Source organism: Dipodomys merriami, unplaced genomic scaffold (assembly GCF_024711535.1).
Source record: "Dipodomys merriami isolate MVZ:Mamm:240054 unplaced genomic scaffold, mDipMer1.0.p SCAF_71, whole genome shotgun sequence".
Lineage (NCBI taxonomy): Eukaryota > Metazoa > Chordata > Mammalia > Rodentia > Heteromyidae > Dipodomys > Dipodomys merriami.
The window spans coordinates 7,047,117-7,056,447 of NW_027206302.1; positions in this window are offsets into that span (position 1 = coordinate 7,047,117).

Below are 9,331 nucleotides of genomic sequence, written 5' to 3' on the forward strand. Positions count from 1 at the left end.
CGATCCTCAGATCTCAGCCTCCTGAGTAGCTAGGATTACAGGCGGGAGCCACCAGCGCCCGGCTACTTTGTTGACTTTCTTGAGCATCCTGTACTATCGCTCAATTTCAGGTCGTTGAGCATATTGATCTCTGCTGGTAAGTCTGCTCCCAGCGGTGCCCACTCACGTGTTCATAAATTCTCTCACTCAAGCTTTCATTCATGAACAGTATCTCACTGAGGGATTCAGAAGGGAACAGCACAAAGAGGATCCTCATTCTTGAAGAGTTTACTACCTAATGGAAGAGTCTGCAAATAAATAGGTGAAGAAACAAACAAGATGACAATAAAGAAATATCTATTATGATCTACCCTGAACAACAGGAACCAATATACAAGGACACGTGCACCTCCATGTTTATTGCAGCACTGTTCGCAATAGCTAGGGTATGGAAACAACCTAGATGCCCCACCACAGATGAATGGAACCAAAAATTGTGGTATCTATACACAATGGAATATTATGCAGCCATTAGAAATGACAAAATAATGGCATTTGCAGGGAAATGGATAGAACTAGAAGGAATCATGTTGAGCGAGGTAAGCCAAGAACGAAGAGACAAACAGTACATGGTCTCCCTGATAAGTAGATGCTAAATCCAAAATGTTAGGTGCTATGACAAAACTAACAGGACTTAAGAAACAAAGAACTCCCACTCATCTGGTTGAACCACTACCAAATATCCCCATGCTGCTGATCACATATATGGTATATAACATGTGAGCACCGTTATATATTACAGACTGTGATAGACAATTTGCTCCAGGAAAGTTAGAATGAACTTGTGACTTTAAATGAGCATCATTATTCCACAATACTGTGAATTTCCGGAAATTAAGTAATCACTTAATCACAATCAAAAAAAAAAAAAAAAAGAACCTGGGGAAGGGAGGGAGGGAGGGGATGGTAGGGGGAAAACAATGGAGGGGGTAACAATGTTCAAGAGGAAGTGTACTCATTACCTCACTCATGTAACTGTAACCCTCTGTATAGTATCTTTACAATAAAAAAATTAAAAAAAAGAAATATCTATTATGAATGAGGCAAAAAGAAGAGGCTGCTAAAAAAAGACTTCTGAGAGAAAATAATTGTGCAGATGAGTCTCAGATGATTAAAAAAACACTAAACGTGCAACAACATTTATTTATTTATTTATTTATTTATTTATTTATTTATTTATTTATTTATTTATTTATTTATTTATTTATTTATGTGAGCATGTCACCCATCTTCAGGGTATAGACATGAGCTTTAGGTTTAAGTAGATGAGGACTCTGTACATTATCTTTACAATAAAATAAATAAATAGAGGAAGAATTGGGACAGAGGAGAGAAATGTACATAATTAAACAGGGGTAGGTCAAGGATGGCTTGGCTGACCATTATCTCAGTTCTGGTTCTGCTGGGTTTCCAGAGAAGTGATTATCTCTGGTATCATCTGAAGGGAGGAACTGGTATCCATTGGAGCATTCTCCCACTCCAAGTGGAGCCTGCTCATTTGGAGATGGTCTATCCTGTGAGACACTGCTGGTTCTTTCCTTGGGGGTAGTTTTGTTGCCTTGTTATAAAGATGTTATCATTCGGTCTTGTCCTCCTTGGATTCCAAAATGGCTGAACTGACTGAAGTAAAAAAGACTCAGAGCAAATACAGATATACAATATGGCAGCAGGGATATCAAACTTTTATACTGCTTCTGTTTAACTTATGGACCCACAAAAACTGCAAAAGCAGTTTTTAAAGAAAATTTGTATTGTTATTATAAAGGTGATGTACAAGCTGGGAATGTGGCTTAGTGGTAGAGTGCTTGCCTACCATACATGAAGCCCTGGGTTTGATGCCTCAGTACCACATAAATGAAAAAAGCCAGAAGTGATGCTGTGGCTCAAGTGGTAGAGTGCTAGCCTTGAACAAAAGAAGCTCAGGGACAGTGTCTAGGCCCTGAGTTCAAGTCCCAGGACTGGCAAAAAAAAAAAAAAAAAGTGATGTACAAAGGAATTACTTTACATAAGTCATTTCTTTTTGGAAAAGGTCACTCCTCCCCTCTCCCCCACATCTCTTTCTCTCTCTCTCTCAGTTTTCCCTCCCACAAATTGTATAGTTCACTTTCAACAGTGTCTAGTGAGTGCCCCTGGCAAAAACAGTTTCTACGTACCTATTATAGCTCCTCTTTGAACACCTAGCATAAAATTTCGTACTTGCACGGAGTTAAGGCTTAATTAATGCTAGCTGAATAGGGTGTCATCCTACTGAGGAAACTGGAAAGTGGGGATTCACTTTGCAGGCTGGAGGACCATGTCAGGACTCCAATAGTCATGATGGTAAGAAATTATTCTTGAGGGCTGGGACGTTGGCTCAGTGGTAGAGTGCTTGCCTTGCATACATGAGGCCCTGGGTTTGATTCCTCAGCACCACATAAGCAAAAAGAAAAAAGCCGGTGCTGTGGCTCAAGTGGTAGAGCGCTAGCGTTGAGCTGAAGAGCTGAGGGACAGTGCCCAGGCCCGGAGTTCAGACCCCACGACTGGACCCAAAAAAAAAAAAAGAAAAGAAAAGAAATTATTCTTGAGCTGGGCCCTGGTGGCTCACATTTGTAAACCTAGCTTTTCAGGTAGCAAGATCTGAGGATTATATTTGAAGTAGAGAAAGTTCATGAGTCATATTTTCAAATAAACACTAAAAACCAAGAAGTGGAGCTATGGTTCAAGTGGTAGAGTGCCAGCCTTGAGCAATAAAGCTAAGGGATAGTGCCCAGGCCCTGAGTCAAGTTCCAGTAGTGGTGCATGTGCACACACACACACACACACACACACACACACACACACACACACACACAATTATTCTGTGCCCTTCTAAGGCCCTAAGGGGACCCTGCTTAGATGTTTGGGATTTGAGATAACAAGCATGCTTGCTTCTAGAGGGACTGGCTTTGGTTGGTAAGATGGGACCAGTGGAGGGAAACAGTCAGTAGGCCTGAAGGATGTGCAGAAGTCAGTGATTTTTTTTTGTTGGTCCTTGGACTTGAACTCTGGGCCTGGGTACTGCCCCTTAGCTCTTCAGCTCAAGGCTAGCACTCTACCTCTTGAGTCACAGTGCCACTTCCAGTTTTCTGGTGGTTAATTGGAGATAAGAGTCTCACGCACTTTCCTCCCAAGGCTGGTTTTGAACTGCAATCTTCAGATCTCAGCCTCCTGAGCAGCTAGGATTACAGGCGTGAGTCACTGTGCCCAGCTGAAGTCAGTGATTTCTTTTTTTTTTTTTTTTTTTTTGGTCGGCCTTGGGGCTTGAACTCTGGGCCTGGGCGCTGTCCCTCAGCTCTTCAGCTCAAGGCGAGTGCTCTACCACTTGAGCTACAGCGCCACTTCCGGTTTTCTGGTGGTTTATTGGAGATAGGAGTCTCACAGTCTCTCCTGCCCTGGCTGGCTTTGAACCTCGATTCTCAGATCTCAGCCTCCTGAGTAGCTAGGATTACAGGCGTGAGCCACCAGCGCCTGGCCGAAGTCATTGATTTCTAAGTGCCGGTCACCTCTATCAGTCCACAAATTCTCAAGGACAAAGACTTGATCGGATTAATTTCCATGTTTCCAACAGAGCCCAAGATCTTCCCAGAACATAGTTGTATTCCTCAGTAAAAGATTGCTGAAATGAATTGAAGCCCAGTAGCCCAAGGTCATTGGTAGGCTGCCAACTGCAAAGTTCTTGGCAAATCTCACCAGTTGCTCAATCCTAGGGTAACACAGTTGTAGCTACAGGCGCAGCTCTGGGGTTCACAGCTGAATGTCCTAAAATCAGAAACTTCCGGAAGCTCCAATTTCTAAACAGCTCACAGCATGAATAATTCAGAACAAGCGTGGTGGTCAGATTTGGGAAGGGCATTGAGGTGGAAGAGGAAAAACTTCCAAGGTCTTCCAAGCAGTGGGTGGATCTTCAGGCTTCTTGGTGACTTGGCAACCCTTCTCGTGAGCCCTAGAAGCTGGCCCTGACTACTGAGACCCTGTCCACTGCTCCTGGCAGCAGGGCAGAGGTTCACTTTCATGCCCAGGCTCCTTGTATTCAGCCTAGGTTTTCAGCTGGCTTTCTGCTGGGTGCCCAAGCTCCTTTCTATCCAGGGAAAGGCTTTGGCTGGCCATCATTTCTAAGATAAAAATGGCTGCCTCCTGTGTATGTATGTCTTAGCTTTTTATTTAAATATGTATGTATGTATGTATGTGTGCATATATGTATGTATGTATGCATACATGAATACAGCCCTTCGGGTTAAATCTGTGATCTTGTTCATTCTGAACTAAATTCTGTCATTGAGTTACAATCCTAGTCCCTAAAACTTATTTATTTTGTTGGTCATGAGGCTTGAACTCTGGGCCTGGGTGCTGTTCCTCAGCTCTTCAGCTCAAGGATAGCACTCTACCATTTGAGCCACAGCGCCACCTCTGGTTTTCTGGTGGTTAACTGGAGATAAGAGTGTCATGGACTTTCTTGCCCAGCTGTATTTTGATCCTCAGATCTCAGCCTCCTGAGTAGCTAGGATCACAGGCACGAGCCACCTGTGCCCAGCCCTAAAACTTATTTTTAATTGAGGAAAAATACATGTAGTCAGCATTTACAATATAAGTGTGTGTGTAAGGGGTGTGGTTACTGGGTTTCAGCTCAGGGCTTTTATTTGCTAAGCAGGTTCTGGTTTGGATTTTTTGAGATAGAATCTCAGGGTGTCGCGATGTAGCCCATGGCAGCCTGAACTCATGATTCTTCTGCCTCCACATCTCGAGTACTAGAATTATAGGCATGCCACACTCCCTGGCTCTCTAGTTTTTGTTGTTGTTGCTTGTTCTGGAGATCAAACCCAGGGGTTCTGGCCTTCAAGGCAAGTACTATATCATTAAGCTCTACCTCTGAGGCTGGTCGTGGGGCTTGAACTCTGGGCCTGAGCACTGTCCCTCAGCTCTTCAACTCAAGGCTAGAGCTCTACCACTTGAGCCACAGAGCCACTTCTGGCTTTTTCTGCTTATGTGGTGCTGAGGAATCGAACCCAGAGTCTCATGCATGCAAGGCAAGCACTCTATGACCCCTTCCTAGCCCCTCCCCTTTTTTTGCCAGTCCTGGGACTTGAACTCAGGGCCTGGGCACTGTCCCTGAGCCTCTCTGTGTTCAAGGCTAGCACTCTACCACTTGAGCCACAGAACCACTTTCAGCTTTTTCTGTTTTTGTGGTGCTGAGGAATCAAACCCAGAGCTTCATGTATACTAGGCAAGCACCCTACCACTAAGCCATATTCCCAGCTTAATTATGATGTTTTGAAAAAAATATATATATAGCTAAATCAACTTAACATGTATTACCTCACATAACTTATTTTTGTGTGTGGGTGAGAACACTTAAAATATACTTTCTTAGTAATTTTCAAAAACACACTAGTTTTTAAAATACTACTGGGGTTTGAACTCAAAGCATGTACTCTACCACTTGAGCCAATCCTCTAACCTAGCATTTTTGTTTTATTATTATTGAGTAATTGTGCAAAGGGGTTACAATTCCATAAGTCAGGTTATGGATACAATGCTTTTCGGTTAATGTCACCTCTTCCTTCATTCTTCCTCATTTCTCCCTCCTGTCTCTACCCTCAAATTACATAATGTAGTTCATTTTTCATAACGTACATCGAATATAATGACTGCATTTCTACCTCCCTTCATTCCTGTGTCCTCTTTGCCCCCCCTTACTTCCTGGTCAGCTCATTTTTGTGTTTATTATCATTATTAATATTATTAATATCATCATCATTTTGCCAGTCCTGGGGTTGGGTGGTGTTCCTGAGCTTCTTTTGCTTAAAGCTAGTGCTCTACCACTTGAGCCACAGTGCCACTTCCAGCTTTTTCTGAGTGTTTACTGGAGATAAGAGCCTTACAGGCTGGGAATGTGGCTTAGTGGAAGTTGCTTGCTTAGCATGCATGAAGCCCTGTGTTTGATTCCTCAGTAGCACATACACAGAAAAGCTGGAAGTGGTGCTGTGACTCACGTGGTAGAGTGCTAGCCTTGAGCAAAAGAAGTTAAGGGACAGTGCCCAGGCCCTGAGTTCAAACCCTAGGACAGGAAAAAAAAAAAAAAAGAGTCCCATAGATTTTCCTGCCCAAGCTAGCATAGAACTACCATCCTGAGATCTCAGCCTCCTGCTTAGCAAGGATTACATTAATGAGCCACCAGTACCCAGCTATTAGTATACTTATTTTTATTACCTGTTGTTACTATGTTGTCCAATAGATCTCTGAAATTTGTTCCCCCTAACTGAAATGTTGTATCTTTTGACCAATACTCTTTCTTTCTTACCAGCTCCTGATAACTATTCTTTGCTCCCATGAGTTCAATTATTTTGGAGTCAGATGATAGTTGTCTTTCTGTCCTTAGCTCCTGTGATCCATTTTTCAAATTAACCCATGCTGTTAAAATGAAACGATAACCTTTAAAAAATTTTTTTCAGTCAGTTTGAACACAGGGCCTGGAGGCTGACCCTGAGCTCTTTTGCTCAAGTCTCCTGCTCTACCACTTTGAGGCACAGCATCACATCCGGTTTCCTGGTAGTTAATTGGAGATAAGAATCTCATGGACTTTCCTGCCACGGCTGGCTTTGAAGTAATCCTCAGATCTCAGCCTCCTGAGTAGCTAGGATTATGGGCATGACCCACCAGTGCCTTGTTTTGTTTTTTTTGTTTTTTGTTTTTTGTTTTTTGTTTTTAATATTCCATGATTCAGGAACTTAAGAAGTCTCCCAGGGGCTGAGTAGGTGGCTCAGGGGTAGTGTTTGCCTTGCATGCATGAGGCCCTGGGTTTGATTCCTCAGCACCACATAAGCAGAAAAAGCTGGAAGTGGCAGTGTGGCTCAAGTAGTAGCGTGCTGCTTTGAGCTGAAGAGCTGAGGGACAGCCCTGAGTTCAGGCCCCATGACTGACAAAAAAAAAAAAGTCTCACAGGTGTTTAAGAACCAGGCTGCAGAATTCTCTTGGGCTGAAGCCACTGGAGGTTTATAGGGAGAAGATATCACAGAAGAAGCCTGCACTATTGGCTCAACATGGCTTCAGTTACAATTGTGGACCCCCAACATTTTCCTAGAAGACTCAGAGGTACCTGTGGTGTAAAGAAAAGAGCCTTCAGTAATTAAAGAATCTGAGTTCTTTTCTTAGCTTTAGAGGATGCAGAGCAATGTATATAGTGTGAGATTTGGCACCAGATAGGCTTGGACTCAAACACCAGCTCCAACATGAGTTTCCTCTAGGTTCTAGTAAGTCATTTAACCTCTCAAAGTCCTTCTTTTCTTTTTTTCCTTTCCTTTCCTTTCCTTTTCTTTCCTTTCTTTTCCTTTTCCCTTCCTTCCTTCCTTCCTTCCTTCCTTCCTTCCTTCCTTCCTTCCTTCCTTCCTTCCTTCCTTTCTCTTCTTTCTTTCATTTTTGTCAGTCATGGGGCTTGAACTCTGGGTCTGGGCACTGTCCCTGAGCTCTTCAGCTCAATGCTAGTGCTCTACCACTTGAGCCACAGTGCCACTTCGGTTTTCTAGTGATTTATTGGATAAAAGAGTCTCATGGACTTTCCTGCCCAGGCTGGCTTTGAACTGTGATCCTCAGATCTCAGCCTCCTGAGTAGCTAGGATTACAGGCATGAGCCACTGGTGCCAGGCCCTGTTTTCTTATTTGTAAAATGAAGCTAATAAAGATAGTTACTAGAAAGAGTTCAGGGTATGGGTTAATGACATACACAAAATGCTCAGAACATTGTCCAGCACTTGTGTTTTGGTAAATGGTGCTTCTTTCCTATATTTATTGTGAGAGAGTCCCTGCAAACTCAGAAACCCAGTAGGCAGAGAACATTCCTTCCCTTCTCCATTGTTGGTCTATGGGTGATTCAGACCCTCATAATGTGTGTGTGTGTGTGTGTGTGTGTGCATGCACATGTGTGTACACACACATGCATGTGTGTACATGCCTGCACTGCACACATTTGCCTATTTACTGTGCATGCTGGTATGGAAACCAAGATCTGGGGCTGGGAAGGTGGCTCAGTGGTAGAGTGCTTGCATTGCATGCATGAGACCCTGGGTTAGATTCCTCAGCACCACATAAGCAGAAAAAGCTGGAAGTGGTGTTGTGGCTCAAGTGGTAGAGCACTAGCCTTGAGCTGAAGAGCTGAGGATCAGCGCCCAGGCCCAGAGTTCAGGCACTATGACTGGCAAAAAAAAAAAAAAAAAAAAAAAAAGAACCCAAGATCTTGCACACATTAGGAACATGGTCTACCACTGAGACCTCTTGCTCCAGAACCTCATTACCTTTGCCTGGGACTATTGCAGTAGCTTTCCTGTGCAACCATCCATATGCATCTTACACCAGCCAGTGACTTACTTTCACCTTTGTTATTTTTTTAGACAAAATCTTCTTATATAGCAAGTTGGTCTGGAACTCTTGGTTTTCTAGCCTCAGCCTCCTGGAGTGCTGGAATTACAGACATGCATCACTCTGTCTGTCTTCACATTTCTACTTTGACACCTTTTTTGGCTACTAAAATTGCAAAATGTAGATCAAATTTCTTAGCTTGAATTCCAAGGACTTCTGTAAAGTGCTCCAAATGAACATATAATTTCCACCCAATCTCCCATCATTACAGTGAAAAGAGTACAGGGTGTAGACTCTAAAAACAGGGTTCCAGTCCTGGGATCATCCACTTTAACCCTTGATGTTCTTGAATAAATCATCTAATCTTGGTCTGCTTTTATAAATGAGAGATCACGATGCTATTCCATGAGATGCATTATACTTCCTGGTTCTCCTGCTGGACTGTAAGCTCAGTGGAGTCAAAGGGCAGGGATTCAATGGCAGATGTTCATTTGTTGGATTAATTAATGGATGAATGAATAAGTTTGTGAAGGGTACTGGGGCTTGATCTCAGGATCTGGGCACTGTCCCGTAGTTTTTTGCCTCAAGGCTAGCATTCTATTACTTGAGCCACTTTTGGCTTTTTGGTGGTTAAAGAGAAAGGTCTCAGGAGTTTTCTTCCTGGGCTAGCTTTGAACTGTGATCTTCAGATCTCAGCCTCCTGAGTAGCTAAAATGACAGACAGGAGCCCCGGGCACCCGGCTGAAGATTCATTTTGACATGTCCCAGGTAAAGCACTTTGCAGGCTACTGGGAGACATGCCCACATGGTAGTTGTTTCTATGCAGGTTATTAGCGAAGTTGGAGAAATGTCCTCCCTTCCTGGACATACTGGTTTATCTGTGCCACGAGAGGCCAGAAGGCACTCTTGGTTTATTTTCTGTACC